Source organism: Balaenoptera borealis (genome assembly GCF_965194805.1).
Source record: "Balaenoptera borealis genome assembly, chromosome: 6".
NCBI lineage: Eukaryota > Metazoa > Chordata > Mammalia > Artiodactyla > Balaenopteridae > Balaenoptera > Balaenoptera borealis.
The window spans coordinates 29,624,808-29,648,901 of record NC_138863.1 but is presented as its reverse complement, the minus strand read 5'-3'; positions in this window follow the sequence as shown (position 1 = coordinate 29,648,901).

Below are 24,094 nucleotides of genomic sequence, written 5' to 3'. Positions count from 1 at the left end.
AGAACCAAAGAAATTCTGGAGTTGAAAAGTTTTTCACACATTTTTCTTTAAAAGCTTATTGATCTTGTCCTCCTTAGTAGGTTATGTAGGCTCCTTAAGGATGTAATAGTTATCATGTAAATTACATTCTTGCATCTTTCAATGTGTCTAGTGTAATACCTAGTTTTCCTGTTTAGCACATAGCATACATAATTTGTGAATGTATATTTATTGTGTGCCTGTCTTCCTCACTAGCTTGGAGACTTCAAGAGAATTGAGTCTTGTCTACTTTATTCAGCAATATCTATCCAGCATCTGACTTAATATCTGGCTGATAGTGACTTTTTAAAAAGTATATGTTGAATGAATAAATTATGAACAAATTAATGAATGAAAAGAACAATCATTTGATGAGTATCTGCTCTATATCATGCGCTGTACTATATTTATATATATTATCTTAATTACTCTAGGATGCCTATCATTACCCCTATAATCCAGTCACTAATTTCCTTATCTTGGAGGTAGGAAAGACCATTAGTAAAATTGGTTTGGTTAGCATACTATGCAGGTTAACAATCAGATGATCTCTAGGCCAGGAAATTCTGGGCCTCCCTGGTTTACCCTACTGAGTATGGTTGGTTAAGTGATTGCTTTCTTCCTGTCTTATACAAATGAGTATTCACAGAGCTCCAAAAGTTTATTTGAGTCTTTACATAAAATTCACCATGATAGAACTTATGTGGAGATTGTAGGGGAACAACTCCACATGGCACCCTAGCAACCTTACATGTATCTACATAGGTCATGCAGGCAAAGACCTGAGCCACAGCTAATCTGAGTCTTGGCTGAACACCTTATTATTCTCCCAGAACAAGAGTGGAAGGAAGGTCTGTGATGAGCTGGTCCAAGGCCATCACTCTTGAGTTTTTCATTGCTCGGGGTACTAATGATGTATAAAGTTTTCTGCCTTGCCACTTCGGAATAGAGCTGCAGACTCCAAAACCACTCAGCCGCAGTTTATTTTATCATCTATCTATCTATCTATTTATCTACCTATCTATCATCTATCTATAGCCGCCCTGTGTGGCATGCGGGATCTTAGTTCCCTGACCAGGGAATGAATCTGTGCCCTCTGCAGTGGAAGCGCAGAGTCTTAACCACTGGACCGCCAGGGAATTCCCTCAGCTGCAGTTCAGAGTTGGGTCCGCGCCAATGGAATGTCTCACAGCTTGTGTCACAATCTTCTGGCCTCTATTTTTGTAGTGGGTCATCCTTTTTGTTGTGTAGAACAAGGATGACAAGGAGCTGGAGTTTTGGCTACTCTTTTGCTTCCAATGTAAACAATAAACTGTCTAAATCTAAAAAGAGCTAATGTGTCTTTACCAGTTGAATCTGGTAGCCAGCGTTGGCCTTTCTTGCTGCTGTGTCCTTTACAGGGCCCTAATCCCAGAGTGGGAGTCCTCTCAACCCAAATGTGTGACGTGCTTCTCCCTCACCTGGCCATGCCTCCCCTCCTCTATAGGACTCAGCCCATATGCTTTGAAGTCCAGATCTTGGTTATTTCTCGTAGATAGCTTTCAATTTTTGAAACTTTGGTGTGGTGTATGAATCTTTTTTTTTTTTTTTTTTTCCAATTTTGAAAGTTGAGTAGAAGATCCTGAGGATGGAGAGGGGAAAATTCACTGAGGGGTGTGCACTTGGAGTGGCAACATGCTTTTTTTTTCTTTATGATTGGCCTTGGAAAAAATTATACATATATAAAAATATATGTAAATTATATATTAAAATTCAAACATTGGGATTCTGGAAGAGTTAATCTCTTGTCAATTGCCATGCAGTTTTTGACTTGTTATTATGCAGAAGAGGGTTTTTTTCTTCCTTCCTTGAATTTCATTACAAAGTCCTTTCTAATGACTTGCTATTGCAGGATCCTGTGAGTATGTTTGTGCGTGCATGTGTATGTGTTCGCATGTGTGTTTTTTCTTAACTAGGAGAGGTAAGGGAGAGGGAAAGACCTCTTATATGGGAGAAAATTGTGACATAGAGAGGTTAAACGTATTATAATCAATCAATGGTCAATAAATGTTGAAGGAGCATTGTATTCCTCAGCAGCTATCTGAGTGCTTGTTCTGCATCCTTATCAGAGACTTCGGGACACTGGTGTTTGGGTAGTAGTTTTCCTTTAGGCTAGTTACTAGGGGGCACAGGACACTTTCACCCCTTCCAGCCAGAATGCTATGAGGGAAAGAGCTGTGGCCATCAAAATATTTATCTCTAGAATATCAACTAGCTATCTGGAAGTCACTTGACGAATTTACTTATTAATGTTCATGTCAGAGATGTTGAGTGACTTTTCTTTACCAAAAACAAAAATGAAAGCACAACTTTAAGAAATTTAAGGTAGCAGATAAAATAAATTTCCCTGTTTGTTGCAGAAAAGTTTGAAGCTATGGACAAGCAAACTGAGAAAATTAAAATTATCCATAATCTCATCATCCAGAAATAACACAGTTTTGGTATTTTGGTTTATATTCTTCCAGATTCATTTTAATGGGATGATCCTGTAAAGAGCGTATGGAATATTGTTTTGTGACTAGTTTTCCCTCCATTAAATACATTGTGATCATCTTTCCTTGCCATATTTTTGAATAACATACTTTTTAATGGCCGTGCAGTATCCCGTTGCATGGATGGCCAAATGTTTATTTAAATAATTCTAGATTGTCATATACTAGATGGTTTTCAGTTTATGTTTTGCAAGTATAAAAACTCTGCAACTACTATTCCTGTGGATAAAGCTTTTTGAATATTCATGATTATTTTCTTGGGATAAATTCCTAGAAATAAAATTGTTGCAACACAGCCTATGTGCATTTTTAATAAGTGCTTTTTCTAATGTAGACTAAACTGGTTTTATAAATAGTTGCTCTAACAAAAAAGTGCAGCAGAGATTTAACATATGAATCTTTCTTAAATTGGTCCATAATAAAAAGCTGAGGCTAATTTTTGTGCTGTCATATTGTGAAAGGAAATTCCATTGAGGAAAAAAAGCAATATAATACAGATAGGCATACTTCTGGTAGTCTGTCTTTTGTATTGTTTCTCTGCCCCCATAGAAAGTAAGTTCCATGAAGAGAAGGACTTTTTTCTGGTTTGTTTAATACTGTATTTCCAATGCCTGTATCTAGCATGGAGTAGGTACTCAATACATAATTTTTGAATAAATAAATTAATGACTCTGGACTTTTTATAGGTGCTGTAGTTAACAATACGTATTGAAGTCATTAACAAGTGCTTGAATTGCATGGTGTTAAGTAGAGGCCCATTGGTAGGGTAGTGGTGAGGCAGGAAATGTAAGTTAATTTAGCTTTATTGATTGATAAGACAAATTTAATTATTGCATGTGTTCCAGGAAGAAACACTGGGATAGAGTTAGAAATGCAACTAGAGACTTGTTGTGAAACATGCTTGTCAAATAAAAATGCCTGTGAAATATAAAGAGGGAGGGAGCAAGAGTAGGCAGAGAAAGTCTTCAAATGTAGTGTATGTCTGACACCTAGGAAATGTAGTGTATGTCTGACACCTAGGAAAGGAGCGGGAGAAAGAAAGAGGGTTGGGTGGGAAGAGCCACTGTGGTACAGTCTGATAAAGTCTTGGCCAGTCCAAAATGAAGCTCCAAGGTAAAGATGACCCATAGAAGAGTTCCACATTGGGTAGCAATGGCTCAGTCATTGGCTGGGGGCTGTCCAGGAGCCTTATGGGCTCAGCTCAAACACTTAGTGGATCCTGAAGATGCTGCAGCTAGAGGCTGTCAGTTAACTGCATTCCTGGTTGCTGACCAGTGAGTTCTTCTTAAAGGGAGATCTGAGAGGTGCATCTCCATGGTTACCATAGTCCTCACCTTGAGCTGTGCAAATCCTCTTCTCCAATCACATTTGGAGGAACAGCTTCATCAGGGTTTATTATAGAGTATTGCCTTTAAACTTACACTTTAACAAGCCATGTCACTGCTCTTTCAGACTGGTTGCTCTTCGGATGGTATTGTGTGTAATATGACCAGTGAATCCCATGGTCATGAGCTCATTACTGTACCTCCTTTGCTGTGAGGTAGGTTGGATGCTATGCTGTATGTGATTTTTTTTTAAAGGAATTTATTTATTTTTATTATATTTAGTTTTGGCTGCATTGGGTCTTCGTTGCTGCGTGGGCTTTCTCTAGTTGCGGCGAGTGGGGGCTACTCTTTGTTGCGGTGCGCGTGCTTCTCATTGTGGTGGCTTCTCTTGTTGCGGAGCATGGGCTCTAGGCGCATGGGCTTCAGTGGTTGCAGTGCGTGGGCTCAGTAGTTGTGACTCATGGGCTCTAGAGCACAAGCTCATTAGTTGTGACGCACAGGCTTAGTTGCCCCACAGCATGTGGGATCTTCCCGGACCAGGGATTGAATCCGTGTCCTCTGCATTGGCAGGCGGATTCTTAACCACTGTGCCACCAGGGAAGTCCCTGTGTGTGATTTTATGGTTGCAGACTAGTCACTCTAAGCCCCCAGATCATGGATGTTGGCAGGAAAGGTGGAGGCAGAAAAGATATACCCTTTACTTGAAATAAGTGTTCTTGAGAGAATGAATCACTGGTTTTTCCAGGACATAAGGGGTCCAAAGTAGTCAACTTGCCACCAAGTGGCTAGTTGGTTTCCTCAAGAAATAGTGCCAAATCATGGGTTCAACATTGGTCTCTGTTGTTGGTGGGTTAGACATTCAGAGATAGCAGTACCTCTATGGACCTCGGTAAGTAAATGTCCATGCTGTTGGGCCCATGTGCAGCCTCCATCTCTGACATGGTGATTACTCTATTTGTATGTCCATCTTTCCAGTTCTCAAGTGATTGATGATGAAGGTTGGCTAATGTCAACTGGCTGAACCATTTTATCTACTCGATTGTTTATTGCTTCCATTGTGGTGGATGCTTTCTGGTGGAGGTTAGCATTTGATATAAAAATTGTTATACTTTGTACCCATTCCCATCTGCCCATCCACTTGCCTCTACTCCAGAACTCTTTTCTCCAGTCACTCAGAATTTTCCTCCTAACCCCTTGACCAGCCTATCAGGCCATTCTTTACTGTCCATGATTTTGTATATATTTTCACCTTGGACCATTTCTCCTTCCGCACAAGTGAATGATCAGGTGTGCCAGGTGAGGCTCCTGCCATTGTAAAGATTTTCTCTCACCACTGTCTTTCAAAGTCAACCCTGAATGGGACTGTAATGAAGTCTCCATCTATTTTCAGCTTTCCCGCACATTCAGAGCCAATCCATTTGTGAACCAAGCTCAGGTTTTTTCCTCTTGGTTCAGCTGTTCATGTGGGACCCTCCATATGACCATGAGGTGTAAGCTAAAGGAGGAACATTGGTGCAACCAAGGAAGGCAAATAGGAGTCTGAACTACTTCCCCAAGCAACTTACACATGCTCTCTTGTCTAGCATGAGCTTGATCCCAGGCATATCTTTTCCATCTTATAAGGGGCTTCTGCTGGACGTTTATGTGCCTGGTCTCTACTACTTCAGGGAGCCATTATCACTATTGCTATTTCTGAGCCACTCTCTGTGACTGCCTCTCCGACGATCAGCCCTAATCTGCAGAGGAGGACCACACTGAATTTCTTAGTGACATGGGTGCCCCTCTCCCCACAGCATTTCTAATGGCCTTTGTGAACGGTGTGTCCTATAGGTTTTCCTGTGGAATATTATTCTCTGATCGATCTTCTGGTCCCACATATATCTATGCATCCCAACCTGTCCAATTCCCTGAGGCTTTAAATGATTTTTTCCACTGCCTGCCAGGGCAACTCATGCATTTCAAATTCACTTAGCGTGGGTCATTGCTTTCTCCAGGTTTTTAAAGCCACCCTACCAGTGAGTTTCTCTCATCCCTTTGGGTCCTTGCCAGGGTGTTAAATCGTGTATTCTGATATAGTGTCCCTAAGTCAGTAAACTCTTGCTTGTACAGGAGTTAATCAAGCACACTCAAAAATCCAGTCCTTTGGCTTCTACTAGTATATCCTAGCTAATCCTTGCAGGTCCTTTAGGGTATGATCTCTTCTTCCCTTATTATTTCCAACATGTGTCCAGTTGTAGTAGGTTGGGATTTCACCCCAGTTATTGATCAGCCAAGTGAGGAGATGGGGACAGATTCTGAGGTGGGGCGCTGGTTGGCTTGCAGGGGAGAGGTCTCTGCAGTGTCTTTCTCATAGGGGAAGTACTAACTCAGAATAGAGCCTCATGCAGGAAATGCTAAGTCTTCATAGGGAGGGGTAGGTAGCCTCTGCAGTCTCTGAGGGTTCAGGGTAGTCTACAGAGCCAAAGTCTTTTGGGGAAATCCATGCTTATCCCATATTTTAGTGTCCTGTATTTTCTAGCCAGAGCCCTGGTCTTAGCACAACAGACTTGCCTTGGCTGTGTGTTCAGTAGTCTTTGAAATTTGGCTGTGCTGAATTTGCTCCACAGCTGTGTCTGTTCTCTAACTGCAGGAGATAACATCTCTTTATAAGCTGTCAAAGATGTCCTTTGACTCATACGCTTAGTTTTTAAGTGTTAACTGCCTTCGGTTTCTCATTACCCCTTTGTATCCCTTAATAACCAGCCAATTCCATTGTCCTTGTATGCATTGTTCACTCTCAAACGCCTGAATTATTGCACTGGCCAGAGAAGTCTTCTCCATCAGAACACTGTCCTGTGTCAGCACTGGTAAAAGTTTAGTGAATAAGCTGTCACTTTGTGCCAGGGACTATCCATGCCACTGGGGCATGGGGGTCCTCATTTGCAGCTGGGCAATGTGTAACCTAGTCCTGAAAGTCCATTTTGCTATCTGCTGTCATGGATGGACCACTCTCAGGATCAACTGACTGAGTTTGGATTCTCCGGGAAGAAGATGTCAAGTCCAAGTTGGCAATGAAAGAGATTCATGAGAGTGACTCTGTGAATTATAAAGGGAGAGGCAACAGGGACAGGCAGGTAAAAAGAGGGAGAAGAGAGATGAATTAAATAGGAAGGACTAAATCTCACTCAGCTCAATGGAAGGCTCTGGCATAAGGACTGCTGGTAGAGGGGTCCCATGTTGGGAGGTGACCAGCCCCTTGCACACATGCCATGCTCAGTCATTGGCTTGGGGCTGCCAGGCAGAGTATGGCAAATCCTGAAGATGTTGTAGCTGGAGGCTGTCTGCTAATTTCACTCCTTGTGCTGATTGGCAGATCCAAGTGGCACACCTCTACGGCTACCATACTACATCAGTTATTTATATATAAACTAAGGTGGTATGTTGATAATGACTTGCAATGATATGTCCACCTCCTAATCCCAGGAACTTGTGACTATTTCCTGATTTGGAAAAAAGAGTCTTTACAGATATGGTTAAGTTAAGGATCTTAAGATGAGATTATCCAGGTGGATCCTAAATGCCATCACAAGGGTCCTTATTAGAGAGAGGAATATCTCTCACACACACACACACACACACATACACACACACAAACACACACACGGGAAGGTGATGTGAAGATAGGCAGAGATTGGAGTAATGTGGCCAAGGAATGCCAGCAGCCATCAAAGCTGGAAGAGACAAGGAAAGAATTCTCCCCCAGAACTCCCCGAGGGAGTACAACCCTACGGACACCTTGATTTCACACTTCGGGCCCCTAGAATTGTGAGAGAATAAATTTCTGATGTTTTAAACCACAAGATTGTGGTTGTCTGTTGCAGCAGCCTCAGGAAACTAATGCACCAGGTTTATAATTTCTTTTTTAATGTAATTTTTTATTGAGATATAATTCACATACCATAAAATTTCCCCTTTAAAAATGTATAATTGAGTGATTTACAGTATCGTATCATCACAAAGTTGTACAACTTTTACCACTATCTAATTTCAGAACATTTTCATCACCCCCGAAAGAAACCCAAACTTGTTAGCAGCAACTCCCCAGTTCCCTTTACCCCAGTCCTTAGCAATCACTCATCTACTTTATGTCTCTTAATAGATTTGCCTGCTCTGAACCCTTCATATAAATGGAATCTTACAGCGCGTGGCCTTTAGATCTGGCTTCTTTCGCTTAGCATAATGTTTTCAAGGTTCATCCTTGTAGCAAGCATCAGTACTTCATTTCTTTTTATGGCCAAATAACATTCCACTGTATGGATATACCACATTTTGCTTATCCATTCACCAGTGATGGGCATTTGGGTACAAATTCTTGAAACCAAATTTCTATAGGAGAAAATTTTCTATTAGAAACTTACATTACCTGATGTCAGTTTGAATCAGCCTTCCTCTCAGTATTTTGAATAAATTTGAAATATATATTGAGGATAATATTTGAAATAAATATTGAGGATACTCAGACAATTCCAAGTCTAAGTATCCTCAATATTTCTACAGATCCTTAAGTAGGAGGTGTGAAGAAGGCTTGAATTTTCAGTCATCTGCCTCCTATATTCTACATTGGCTGAATTTTTGTTCTTTGTTCTAAATATTGAAGCTGATTCTTTATCTCTGCATTGATGTGATGCCAAACTTGAAACTTAACTTCTTTCCTTTTCCTCTATATCAATTCTGACTTTAGTTGCAAATGACAAAAAAACTGAACTCAAAGGACTGGGTTTTACATTTTGTAACATTAAAATCCATTGGTCTATTTTGCATTTTGAATGAATCTTTTACCCATGCTTGATTTTGTAACATACAATGCATTGGTCATTTGGAAAATGCCATTTCACTGAGATATGCAGATATTTCAAATGTTGACCTGTTTCATTATATAATATCAAAAAATTATTTATGTTACTACCAATTTCATCAGAAAGGTCTTTAAGTATTGGTAAACTGTTAAGTTCACAGTGTTGGATACAGTTTTCTAAAATCCTAATTTTCACTTGAAAGCTTTCATTTTATTATTGGCAACAGTATTGTCAGCTGTTTTCCATGAAGTTAAAGGTTCATTTTGTTTATTTTCAGTAAAACGTCTGCCAGATATCCAAATCTGAATAAGCATACCTTGCCCATTTGTTGTTTTTTCAAATAAAATGGGGTTACCGGAAAAAGTCCAGTTCGCAAATCAACTACACAAATGCTCTTCCTGGAGACTATTTTACTTTAGTACACAGTTGCTCTCTTTTATTTAATTTAATTTTTTTTATTGAGGTATAGTTGATTTACAATATTACAGAGTTTTAGGTGTAATACACAGGAGTTCTTTGTGTACTTACCATTTCATCTTACAGAATATTTAAAAGACATGTACCTAACCACCCAGATAGAATAAAATTAATAATTTTTACTGATTCATCTAGGGCATTCTTAAATGACACTGTTTGGGTTTTTTTTCTCAATAAGTACATTTTGGTAAAGAATATAATGACCACTAGCACAGTTCGGTGCCACAATCTTGATATGTACTTAGGTACCAGCACTTTCAGTCACTATTGTTTTGTGCTATCAACAGAAATGTTAACATGGTGGGGCAAAACCCTCAAATGATGTCTTAGTAATATTATAAAATTAAATTTTTATCTCATGACCCCCTGAAAGGGTGTCCCAGATATCCAATGGTCCTTGGGTCATGCTGTGAGAACTGCTGCCTTAGAGCATCTTTTTCTGAATGCAGTACTGCTAGGAGCTTTAAGCCCCCCATCATCTCAGCTTAAGGAGCCTTGATAGTGGAGGTAGGGGCCTGCAAACTTCACAATTTTGCAATGAATTTAGGTGTGAGACAAAGAAGGTTTGACTTGTTTAATCTACCAGTTATCTGTTTATCATCTGGCTTGTTTGCTTATTTATTTATATCACTTGGTTCACATGGTTTATATTATAAGCTACAGCAGTGAATTTTAAATCAATAAAATTTTATAAGTATTTTTATGGTATGATATAGATTGATGAACTACAATAATCTTTCAGCTTGACAAATGAAGCTGTTCAGCTTCTACAGAGCTCTAAGTGGTCCAAAGATAAAAGTCACTTATAAGAGCCAAGAACAGGGGCAGAAATCAATTCTGATATCTCAAGTTGGCAAAATCCATTGTCATGTTCCAAAATTAATTACACCAGAATCTAAGAGGATGGCGTTTTCAATATGAATTTTGTTTCTATGAATTGTTGTTCAAAATGGATAACATTTATTGATTAGTAACTTCACAGAACACAGAAGTTTCTATGTTTTTTTAAACGTATGTTCAATTCAGTCCAGTTTCAGGTTAAGCATCAATAAGGTCAAAAAGCTGTTATGTGGGTGGGGAGTTATACTATAAAATGTTTATTATGGTCATGAAGCTACACAAAAGGGGAATTTCGGTGTGTCTTCCAGTGCTCTGAAAGGGCTTGCTTTATTCTAGTAGTAGCCAGTTAGAAGAAACTAGAATTCTACAGATATTACTACTTTCAGGGAACCAAGATGTGGTATGTAGTTGCCTTAAGAGAGAAATTGGAAGGTTTCACGAAATATCTGCCAAGGTTTCTTCTAGCTAAAGTGCTTAAAATCTCCTTGTCAGGGAATTTATTTGAAACAGTAATCCTCAGAGTGGTGATACAGTTCATTCATTAAGACAACACATATTTATTTTTTTAAATTGAGGGCCTACTATATTCCGGGTACAGTGTACTTGATCTGATAGAAAATTATGAATATATGTCAAATCTGAGTGTGGGAATTAACCAAATGTTTGCCAATAGTTCAGTAGTTAGTGATATGATACAGGAAAGTGGAAACACGGTACAAGGTTGAATGCCCACACAGTCTTTCACTCCCTATTTATCTATTTTCACTCTTAGTAACCTGCACTTTATCCTCTTTTAGTCTTTCACCCTCTGAGTGGGTCCCAGGCGTTACACATCTCCTTCCTTCCCACTTCATTAATTTATCCAACAAATAGTTACTAGTCATTGCTTGTGTGTCAGGTTCTCTGCTAAGCACTAAGGATGCAACCATGAACAAGGCATATGGGTCCATTTGGCACTTACAGTCTAGTTGAGGAGACAAAAATTAGACAAATAGTTGCATAACTAAAAAGTACAGTTGTGATAAGTCTTACAAAGGAAAAACAGAGAGGGCCATGAATGTGTACAGCAGATCTGACCTAGTTTTGTGGGTTGGGACTTATATTCTGTCTTGTGTATAGTCAGGCAGCCAGAGTCACCAAGATGATGACCAACTGTGCAAATCCAAGGACCAGGGGATATATGGAGCCATGTTATGGTGACCAGGTTTACCTGGGACTGAGAGCCTTTCTGGTACATGAGTCTGTTAGTGTAAACCCAGGTAAACCCTGATCACCCTAAGCTACCCCCATTCCAGTATATTTTCTATCAGTGGAAAGCCAAAGTCTTCTTTGGAATTGATGGACCTTAAAGATAGTGCCTGGTAGTGATACAGAATTTCCCCTCCTTGCCATTTAAAGGGGGTGGGATGCAAAAGGATAGATTGGAAAATGTATGAACTTGGTCACAGCAGGTGAGTCCCAAGGGCAGGTCTCTGCCAGTGCTGAACATTGTTCGATGTGGCACTGGAAATTTCCAGCGGTTCCAAGCTCAGTAAGTCTTCTTCAATTACAGAGGGAGGTGCGATTAAGTGATTTTACTATGGTTACAGAGCTAGTTGAGAAAATTGGTGATGCAGGTCTGGTTTCCATGGGAACAGACTCTGAGATGACGATGCTGTTGCCAATGATTTATTAGAGCTTGCTCTTGGGAGTGAGGAAAGCAGGACTGGGGAGAGAGAGGTTGAATTGTGATGCAGCTGTTATCATAGGCAAGCTTTAGCCAGGAAACTCTAAAGCGGGGATGGACCTTCAGAGATGTGTGGATTGAGGCAAGAGGTCTGGGTCCATGAGTCATTGTACGTAGGTTGACCCTGGGAGGAAGCATAACCTTTTGACTGAGGGTATTTTCTTTCATTCAGCTGAGGCAGTGAGTACTTAGCTCTGAACACGGGACCTGGGTGGCACATAGTCTAGACACCAGGTCTTTGGTTTCAGTTCAATATTTCCATGATACCATGTGTCACCACTTATCAAGAATTGCTTGTAGACATCTTTTGGCCGTTGACTTAGCATGTAATCAAAAAAATTTCCTGGCTTCAGAAAGATGCTGATCATAAAGATGTAAAATCATAAAGTTGTTAATAATGAATGAGTCTGTAGATGCAAATGGGATATAATTACAGTGTCGTGCTTTCACTGAAAAGACACTGATTATTTCAGGTGGAAGGTGACTTTTAAAATGTAAACTGTGATGTACCCATGAGGAAATAATCAAACATTTTTATAATGCCAGCATCTACCAAGACAAATGTCATGTGAGATGACATTTTCCTGCTAGCTTAGAAAGTATTCTGTGGACATCTAAGAAATTTCAACACAAAGTTAACAGAAAGAATTGGGAAAATGTGTCTAAAAACTTAATTTTAAAAGATTCACATGAATTCTTTTTATTAAGTAGTAAATGTCTAAGTCAAGTTTTCAGACTTCAATTTTTTGCTATATATCAATATAGCATTAAGTAAAAAATAAACAAATATCACCATGTTTTATTATATAAAATTAGTCCTTTTAGAGTTGAGTCAATTACAAACAAAAGATAGATAATTGCTTTTTTGCCTCTAAATCTGATAGAGTGAAATTGCAGAATAGCAGCCTTTAAACATGGCTACATATTAGAATCACCAGGGGAACATAAAAAAAATGCTCAGGCCCCACCCCAGACATCATGAATTAGAATCTTGATGTGGGCCTTATATATAGCTTATATTTTGGCCAAGCTCTGAAAGTAATTCCCGTGTAGTTAACCGGGCATGGTCCAGTGCCCTGCATTACCTTTAGGAAGTACTGACTGTGAGTACAGCTTCAGTTGTGGGCTGTGTTTTGCTGTAGCTGACTTTTTTTTTATTGTGGTAAAATACATATAACATAAAATTTACCACTTGAGCCAATTTTAAGTGTACAGTTCAGAAGCATTAAGTAAATTCACATGGTTGTGCAGACACCACCATCCATCTGCAGAAATTTTTCATCTTCCCCAACTGAAACATTGTACCCATTAAACAGTAACTCTCATTCTCTCCTATCCCCAGCCCCTGGCAACCACAATTCTATTTCCTCTATGAATTTGACTATTTTAGGAACCTCATACAACTGGAATCATACAGTATTTGTCCTTTTGTGACTGGCGTATTTCACTCAGCATAATGTCTTCAAGGTTCATCCATCTTGTAGCATGTGTCAGAATTTTCTTTCTTTTTAAGGCTAAGTAATATTCTATTGAATGTATATACCACATTGTAGATGGATACTTGGGTTGCTTCCACCTTTTGGCTATTGTGAATAATGCTGCTTGAAGATGGTGTACAGGACTTCCCTGGTGGCTCAGTGGTTAAGAATCCGCCTGCCAATGCAGGGGACACGGGTTTGATCCCTGCTCCAGGAAGATCCCACATGCCGAGGAGCAACTAAGCCCGTGTGCCACAACTACTGAGCCCACGTGCCACACTACTGAAGCCCGTGTGCCTAGAGCCCGTGCTCCGCAACAAGAGAAGCCACCGCAATGAGAAGCCCACGCACTGCAACGAAGAGTAGCCCCTGCTCGCCGCAACTAGAGAAAGCCCGCGCAGCAGCAAAGACCCAGTGCAGCCACCAAAAAAAAAGAATGGTGGACAAATATCTGTTTGAGTCCTTGCTTTCAGTTCTTTTGGGTATATACCCAGAAGTGGAATTGCTGGATCATATGCTAATTCTATTTTTAATTTTTTGAGGGATCTCCATAACATTTTCCTCAGCAGTTGCATCATTTTACCCAGCAATGAGCGAATTTTTCCACATTCTCACTTGTTATTTTCTGATTTTTTGATGATAGACATCCTAATGGGTATAAAGTCGTATCTCATTGTGGTTTTTGTTTTGTTTTTGGCCACACCATGTGGCTTGTGGGATCTTACTTCCTTGACCAGGGATTGAACCCAGGCCATGGCAGTGAAAGCGCCGGGTCCTAACCACTGCAACCACTGGACCGCCAGGGAACTACTTCATCGTGGTTTTGATTTACATTTCCCTACATAATTTCTATATGAATTGTGATGTAGAGCATCTTTTCAAGGGCTTATTGGTCATTTGTATATTTTTCTTGGACAAATATCTATTCAAGTCCATTGCCCATGTTCTTCCCTAGCTTTACTGAAGTATGATTGACATATTAAAAATGTATATACAACACGATATTTTGAAACACATATACATTGTGAAATGATTACCGCAATCAAGCTAATTAACATATCCATCACTTCACATAGTTCTCATTTTTTTTGTGTGTGTGGTGAGAACACTTGAGTTTTACTCTCGGCAAATTTCAAGTACAGATCTTCCTCGACTTACAATGGGGTTAAGTCTGGATTGTAAGTTGAATGTCAGTATATGCAGTATATATAGCATATGTCAGTATCTCCTAAAGAGCCACGTATTTAACAATGTGCATACACTCTTGGGTTAGTCACTTGTCAGAATCCACAGACCTAGTCACAGAATTAACCCAGGCAATTTTGGCAAACCCCAGTCACGATAAAAAAAAAAGGATATCTAGGCAGGAGTGTAACAAGATGGTCTGACAGTCGGGACTAGGCATAAGTACAAATATTTGCATTTTCCCAGAGACCTTCCAGAGAATGATGTAAATTAATGGAAGGGTTATAATAGTGAGGATTTCAGGTCCTATGCCAAGCTGGAAGTGCAAAAATTTAGGGGCAAATGGACCTTTCAGTATCTCTCAAATCACACCATATAGGTAGGTGACTGCTAGTTTTGACTTTATGAACAATTGGTTCCAAATCTGAACACGCAGTGTCTTACTGGGAGTTAGACTACTTCTTCCTTTATGAGGTACTTTGAATGGAGCCTGTGTTGAAGAGTTCATTGTGCTGAAGTAAAGCCAGTGAACTGGCAGGTGAATAGAATTCTGCTTCACATCCAAGACCCATTTTCTCTGACTAATCTCCTCCCCACCCTCCCCTTTCTCTCCACCCCCTTTCCCCCTTGCTCTCAGGTCTGCTGGAACTATTTCCAGAATTCATTGTTCAGGCCAACTTGTTTTGACATAACTGGCAGGTTGACTCATGTGAATAGTTAAATTAATCATGGGTTAAAAGCCTGTCATTATGGTACCGCATTAGAGCTATCATAACTCCAATGTTGTCTTTTGCACTAATTTTCCTCCCCTGTCCTCAGCGTAACATCTCATTTTCAGTTTAAATGAGAGGGCCCTGAAACTGTCTTTTCTGTCTTGCTCACTATTCTGGTTTAATTCACTATCTTCATTGCTGAGCTAATTGGAGTTGGAATATTATTTCCTCCGTTTTAGAAGAGACAGAAAGTGGCTAGACTATGATTCAGAATTGAATAAGATAGTTTCTGCAGGGTGTACCTATTTTACAGTAAACACAATTATCATAAAAATCTTTTGGGCATATAAACTGTTCTGATCCTGGTTGCATCACAGGTCTTCAGAGCTCAAAGGAGATTGGTTTTGATTTAGTTGAGACCGAACTATTTTAGAACACAGTAATTTGGTCACATTGAAGAGCTTTTTAGTAGTTATTTAGTAGCTATCCCCTTCTCTGGAAATAAAATAAACTGAAAATCTGATGGATATATAAGATGAGATATATAAGATGGATATATAAGTGGGACTTAACGTTTATTCATCTTTGAATGCCTAGTAGGTAAGTATTCACTAAATATATAGCTGATTTAAAGGTTTTTCCCTTATTTATCTCCCTTCATTTATCAGTCACCTACATATATGGTGTGATTTAAGAGTTACTGAAAGGTCCATTTGATCCCCAATTTTTGCCATGCCAGTTTGACATGGTCCTGAAAATGCTCATTGTGATAACCATCCCATTAAATCTTAGTCCTCTGGAAAGTTTATGAGAATATGCAAATATTAGTATTTTCTCTTGATACTTTCTGCCATTTATCGCCCTAGTAAAATTGCTCTCCTTCCTTCCTTCCTTCCTTCCTTCCTTCCTTCCTTCCTTCCTTCCTTCCTTTTGCTGAGGTGGGTCTTAGTTGAGACACACGGGATCTTCGTTGCCACGTGCGGGATCTTTAGTTGTGTCATGAGGGCTCTTAATTGCAGCATGTGGGATCCGGTTCCCAGACCAGGGATGGAACCTGGGCCCCCTGCATTGGGAGCGTGGAGTGTTAACTGCTGGACCACCAGAGAAGTCCCTGACCACTATTCTTGCTGCTCTCACTTTACCCATTCAAACCTTTCATATCTCCTTCCAAAGAACTTCTATAGCATATTGTCTATTTAACCAGATGGTGGTTGTCTCTACATCTGGTATGATCCCCATCAACCTTGAAGTAGGATTTAGTTATTTTTCACATTTCCCCAAAGAAAAAGAAAATCAGTGGCTTTTTTTAAGGAGTCTTCCAAGATTCAGTTTTTTTGAGGTGCTTTTCTAATAGATCCACTTGATACTTCTGCTTGTACCTCATTGATTAGAACTTAGTTACAGGCCATACCTATCTGCAAGGAAGGCTGGGAAATGTAGTCTTTGTTTCAGGCAGCAATGTGCTTGAGTAAATGTTGGAGTCTCGGCCAAAGAAAAGGGTGGGAATAGCTATTTGAATGCAACGAACTGTCTCTGCCCTGTGCCTCTGTACCATCTTTTGGGTATTCCCTCTCACATGGTCTGCCTGGGAAATTTACTGCTTGGGATGGCTTGCTGAGCAGAAGACCGTATAACATGTAAATCTTCAGATGCCACATGGAAACAAAAAACCAGCTGGAGTCCCAGTCTTTCAATATGCTCTGCCTCCATGGGGAATTTTCCTGTCCCGTTCTCTCCTGCTTGCCATGATGAGGCCCCTGCCATCACCTCATATGCCTGTGATGCTTGATTTCTTTCTGTTTCCCGGCCTTATACTCAGCTTCTTGCTCTTCAAAGACATGCTTTGTTTTCCCACCATTGGCTTGTCCTCAGCTCTCTCTGTCTTATATTCCCCACAGTTACTTTGAAATTAGCAACTCCAAAATAATTTTAGTCTTGGTGATGAGGGGTGAGGAATGGAGACAGTAGGCAGGGATGTATGTGGGGATATTTTTAGGTCTGCTCCCAGAGTTACCTCCTCCACCATATCTGTTGTTTTTGTTGTTGTTGTTTTTGTTTTTCTGTAAGAATCTCTCTTTAGTCACGGAACTTGACTTGAACTCTGCCTAACAGCAGAGCCAGGCGTTACCCATAATTATCATTAGTTACAGTTCAATGAATGAATGAACCCCCTTTTACTTTCTTTTTTTAAAAAAATTAATTAATTAATTTTTGGCTGCGTTGGGTCTTCGTTGCTGCACGCGGGCTTTCTCTAATTGCGGCGAGCGGGGGCTGCTTTTCCTTGCGCTGTGCGGGCTTCTCATCGCAGTGGCTTCTCTTGTTGCGGAGCACGGGCTCTAGGCACACGGGCTTCAGTAGTTGTGGCACTCGGGCTCAGTAACTGTGGCTCACAGGCTCAGTTGTTGTGGCTCGCGGGCTCTAGAGCGCAGGCTCAGTAGTTGTGGCTCACGGGCTTAGTTGCTCCTCCGCATGTGGGATCTTCCTGGACCAGGGATCAAACCCGTGTCCCCTGCATTGGCAGGTGGATTCTAAACCACTGCGCCACCAGGGAAGTCCCCCCTTTTACTTTCTAGCATAAATTATTTCAGACTAGTTGGTGTTTTTGACTTTCCCTTCCCTTTCATTTTCCATGAGCAATCCCACTAGCTTATGGAATCTTTCCTGCTTTTGTCATCTTTTCTCTTCCTACTTTCCCACCCATCTGTGTCCATTCTTTCAATCAAATTCTTACCCGATTCATGAATTGTAGCTCAGTAACAACTGAACACTCCATGCTGTCTTCCCTATCTGCCCACTTTGATCTCTTTCATATGAGAATACTTTTAACATTGGCAATTTGTTTCACACACTCAAACACTTGACTCCATACCATCTTGTATCATTTTTCTAGTTATTTCATGAGCATAACTAGCTCCCCAATTGAATTGTAAGATTTTAGAGAGTAGGGACTATGTGGTTTTTAAAAATCTATCTACCTAGCTACCTGTCTTTTATCTATGTTCTATCCATCTATCTGTCTGAATTCTGCTCAATATCTAAGGTAGTACTGGAAAGATAGTTGGCATTATATAAATATTGGTCACCTTGACAAAAGAACAGAGTGCATATGACTGATTTGTGAATGCAAAGCAGGGAGCAGGGAAACATTTTTTTCTTTTTAGGGAAACACTTTTGCTGCAGTCCATGATGGGCCTGCTGACATTCCCAAATAGTTAGAAAAAGTTCACATGGAATCTTGCTTGTCATCAGCAGAACTTTCGAGACCTAAGTGAACTTTCCTCACGACTCTAAGAAGAGGAAAATGTAACTATATTTAAAATAGTGTTTTCTATTCAACAGCCAGACTAATTTTTACCTGTGTTTTTTGGAATCAAATGTATCCTTGAGAATTCAAAGAGAGACTCACAGGCTTTGAGAAGAAGACTCCCATTGGCTTCTAATGTCTGGTCAGAGAGGTAAAAATTGTGAGGCATGCTTTCTCATAAAGCATCCAATATTGTGAGACTATGATTTTCATGAGATAATTTAAATGGGCTCTAAGATGTAAAACTATGAAATATTCTACATTTAAATGAAAGTGTTGTTCTATTCCCTCCCCACATCCACATCAAGGTTGCCTCTATCATGTTTCTGAACGCTCCTGAAGTCCCATTATTTGAAAAAAAATCCGTCTCACTTTCCCATAACAGAATGCTTATAGAGAGTTCAAAATGTTTCAGTAGGAGTGCGAGAATGAGGAATTGCCTAGTAAGAGTGACAATCAAAGAAGCTTGATTACAATCACAAGATTTTGAGTACTGATCTATCCTAAAGATTTTTATCTACTGTTGACTTCTCAGAATGTTCCTGGATTACTAAATATTATGTGTCACTTCTCTTGGTTTTACATTTCTTTTACATTTGTCTCCACAAACCTGTTATTCTTAAAAATGCCAACATGGACCTCAGCTGCATATCTCAAATGTATTCTTTCATTTGTCACACAGCATCACTTTGTTCTTTTTTTTTTTTTAATTAATTAATTAATTTATGGCTGTGTTGGGTCTTCGTTTCTGCGTGAGGGCTTTCTCTAGTTGCGGCAAGCGGGGGCCACTCTTCATGGCGGTGCGCGGGCCTCTCATTATCGCGGCCTCTCTTGTTGCGGAGCACAGGCTCCAGACGCGCAGGCTCAGTAATTGTGGCTCACGGGCCTAGTTGCTCTGCGGCATGTGGGATCCTCCCAGACCAGGGCTCGAACCCGTGTCCCCTGCATTGGCAGGCGGACCCTTAACCACTGCGCCACCAGGGAAGCCCCATCACTTTGTTCTTGTTCATACTTTAAGATAACCATTGAGTGTTCGTCTCAGTCATCTTTGGCACTTTGACTGCGAACAGGTTGTGAGAGCTCATAATCAGTCACTGTCATCACTGTTGTGAATGCAGTGAACATATTCCTGAGGGTAAAGGGGGGAAATCTAATCTGCATAATGATAGAAGAAATGTCATTGTCCATAAAAAGCCACCAGCACTTCTGTTCTCAAGGAGACTCATTAAGGGTTTGGGAATTAATTAAGGTTTGGGGTTTGTGGCGAGGGAGGCACCGCACGTTGTCATATAAAAGTCTTCTGATCCAGCCTTAAGGACACGTGTCTCTATTTGCTTGAGAAAATAACCTGGAAGAGTCAGATTACACTTTAATGAGCCATATGGAAGTGGTCCATATAGAAGGACCATAATCCTGGTGATGAGATCACCTTTAGCCGTCGTGATAGACACAGCAAAGGCAATATCAGCAGCAGTGGATGAGAGTGGCAGCTGTTGTGGAAATTGCACCTGCTATTCACCACTACACTGTGGTAGAGTGGGGAGGCTACGGTGCTGGTGCTACAGAAGCAGCAGAGACTCTGCCTGGCCAATGGAGAAGATCAGAAGCACTTAAGGACCCTGTACATTTACTTGTCCTGAGACACTCTGGGGTCTTCTTCATTGGCTCAGAATTTCCAAAATGTTCCAGAGTATTGAGAAGGAATAAGACTGATTCACCATTTCCTAATGTCAGTGATAATAATCCTGATGATTAGAGAGCTTACAGTGTGCCAGGAGCTGTTCTAAGGGCTTCACATATATATTAACTCATCCCGATTGCCAACCCCTCCCCATTAACCCCCCAAAGAAACCTATTGGCCACTGCCAGTCTCTCGAGACTGGGAGGGGCTGAGGACTGTGTGGGGAGCAGAGACCTGTCTTGGAGAACAAGCATGTAGATTAGGTCTTTCTTCCTCTGAACGTACTCCTTCTGCTAAATTTTGAAAATTGCTAAGAAAACTATTTTTTGTTCAGTTCTTCTCTCTTTATCCTAAATTAGGAAGTAATTTTCATTTGGAAATGCATTTCTGGGTCCCAGCAGAGAGCAAGTAGGATAACAGAGCAGTGCTGGGCAGTTACGGCTTATATGACACATGATTTATGCATCAGTGGTTTCCAGAAGAGTGACAGGCTTAGACAAGGACCATAAAAGGAAATGACAAATTATGCTTCTAGGACTATATGCAGAGTTTTCAATAGTAGCTGACCATTCCTGCTTCTTTTCCTGTCTTAGAAAAAAGCTTTTTTTTTTAAAACATCTTTATTGAAGTATAATTGCTTCACAATGGTGTGTTAGTTTCTGCTTTCTAACAAAGTGAATCAGCTACACATATACACACGTTCCCATATCTCCTCCCTCCCGCATCTCCCTCCCTCACACCCTCCCCATCCCACCCCCCCCAGGCAGTCACAAAGCACCGAGCTGATCTCCCTGTGCTATGCGGCTGCTTCCCACTAGCTATCTATTTTACATTTGGTAGTGTATATATGTCCATGACACTCTCTCACCCTGTCACATCTCACCCCTCCCCCTCCCCATATCCTCAAGTCCATTCTTTAGTAGGTCTGTGTCTTTATTCCCATCTTGCCACTAGGTTCTTCATGACCTTTTTTATTTTTTTTTGAAAAAAGCTTTTTTTAAGTGAAGGTTTCCCCACAGGCTACTGGGCGATTATCCATTGTTATCTGGTAAAGTGTGACCCTTAGTATACTTTGGCAAGCAAAGCAATTTTTGTATTTCACTATTTTGGCACAATATAGAGCATTATCTCCCTGGTATTTGACAGTCAAAAGAATAGTCAAAAACCTTATTCTTCAATGTAATTAAAACCAGAGTTGGTATTAGAGGAAAGCCAACTAACAGTCTGCAGAAAATTATCTGAAGAAATTGATTATATTCTTGAAAGTGCCCAACACTCCATGGCTTTTGGTGTATCCTTAAATGAGACTGAAAATTCTAAGTGTGTGGAACAGATTCCGTTGTAAAAATAACCATTTCCGATTTTAATGAAAAGCATCACATATGCAAGAACCAACTGAGACAGATACCTAAGAGATGGATAAATAGAGTAACCGCTAAGATTTATCCTGAAAAATTGTTTTTTCATGTTGTCCCCATGAAAAGCTTTGATTTTTTTTTTAATCTTTAGAAAAATTTCCATAGATATAAAGGATAAACAAAATTAAGTAAAACTACATGAAATAAATATTCTTCACCTTTTTTGATGATTATTATCATTTTGATAATTTTTTGATGATGATGATCTTTTTTGGTTAAAATTGTTGCTGTCGTGGTTAGAGGTTATATATCCGAGACTTGAGGTTTAGATCAATATACTTTGTGTACTGGAATTTAAAATGCAAGTTTTACTGTCTTTAAAATAGAAATTTAAGTTCTAGTTATTTGTAAATGGACAATTTAAAATGATTTATAAAAATTATCTTTCTTAGTGAAGTAAAAGGGAACTCTAGTGCTGTAGTGACTATTTTTGGGTTCTAAAGTAATCCTGAGGGAAATTTATTCTGAAGACATTAAAGCTCTCTAGAACATGGGAGAATCAGCATGAAAATTAGAAGTAGGAGAGTGAGCATGGCTTATTTTTTGCAATTAGAAATAAAGAAAGGAAAGTGTTTTAATTGTTTTTAAAAAACAAAAGCTTGATTATGAAAAATATCTCATTATTTGTATGCTTCTTGATACTCTGATATCCACGTAGATGGCATTTCTGCACAATGTAATTTTATGTGTATAGAAAACATCCTCAAGGGTCCTCAGATGCTGCAGTAATTTCCAACCAAATCTAGCAGACACTACGTGATGTCACAATTGTGGTAGAGAGGGGAATACTGCTCTAGGCTCCCTTCAACTTCGTGATATATTCATGGTGATTTTAAGGCCAATATGGACCTTGCTTCTATCCTGGTTGTCTGGTGACTGAGTCTACTTAGTAAAACCTTCCCTCTAGTTTTTACCAGGCCCTTACCATCTACACCTGGACTACCAAAACCCCACCTAACGAGGCCTAGACATGAAGCCGGACACGTTTCTAAAATGCAGATCTGATCATGTCATTTCTCTTTTAAAAGCCATTCCCATCCAGTCTCCTGGGGAAGATGCAAGTTGGTACATGTCTTTTGGAAAAGTGGTGCCAATATTTCTCAAGAATTTGAGAAATTCACAATTTGTTATATTTGAGAAATATAACAAATATACCTGTCTTGTGACTCGGCAGTTCTATTTCGCAGCACCCATCCTCAGCAGGTAGTCCTAAGCAAGGTGCTTTGAATACAGAGATGTTTAATGCAGCATTATTTAAGATAATAAAAATTGGAAACAAACAATGTACATATACATAGTTAAGTAGCCCATGGTATACCCAGTCAATGAAATATTTTTCAGCAACTAAAAATACCTAATTACACTATTTTATAGCATAGGAAAGTACCTATGCAACAAAGCTTAGTAAACATGTTAAAATACAAAACTGTATCAAAATCTAAAAACATAAAATACAGAAAAAGAGTTGAAACCTTCCCTTTCTTCCTCCCATCTCCACCCCTCCCCCTGCCCCGGGTGAGGTAGGGAAGGCTAATAAACCTTATATTGCGTTCTACTACTGACAAAAGCTAGTCTTGGAGATGCCCTGCCTAAGAAAATGATTTGATATAATAGAAAAGCAAGAAGGGTTTTCAATACTTTCCAATTTCTTTGTGGAGCCAGATGTGGCCATCAGAGATAGGTGGCTCTGATGCTTAAAAAAGATGCAGAAATTACAGACCTGGGAAGGGTTTGTGAGCGGGAGACTAGCAGACAGTTGTGGGGTGTTGAGGTTGACATTGTTGCGTATAATACGGTAAAACATTATCTTTGATGTATGTGGAGGCCTTGTTAACTCACATTTAGGAAACTGTTTCTCTAAACCCTTGGTCTGAACTGAGACTGAGCTCTGAGAATTATCTTTGTCTCTGTGTGTGTGTGTGCATTTGATTCAGCGGTTATCTGCTGAATCTGTCAGGAAGGAAGATGCATATCTTTAGCTTATAATGGTAGAGACCCCTTTCGACCTCTCCAGGAATATTATTCTAGTCTGAGAAACTCAGAACTCTGGGAGATGCTCCACTGAGGGTGTGTCGCGTGGATTGCCTAAGAGGAAGAAGGCAGAGGCAGGGATCTGGGTCTGCACACAGACAGGTTTGGTGGTGACGGCTCTTCTACCCTGGACTATTAGAACAGTCACTTCTGGTGCCTGGTTTGCATTTTGCTTTGCTCTGCGGTTCCCTTCCATTACCTCCAGTCTTCCAGAAAGCCTGTTATTCTTTCAGCCTTGTGTGGTACTGTGCAAGGGAGATTAAGGAGCAGGTCAGTAAAAGCACCACGGGTCCCTTCCCACCTCACCCCTCTGACGAACTCAGTGGCACAAATAGTAGCATTGTCCTGGGAAGGACACTAGATGTGAGTTCCAGGCACTGGCGGGTAGAGGAATGGGCCATGGCCAGAGCAGGGCTGGGGGTGGGGTAGTACTATTCCTTAGGGATACGGGGCTGCCAAAGGGGTGGCTCCAAAGTGTACGGAGACCATTAGCTTCTTTTTTTTTTTTTTTTAAACTGATTGGAAATTGAAT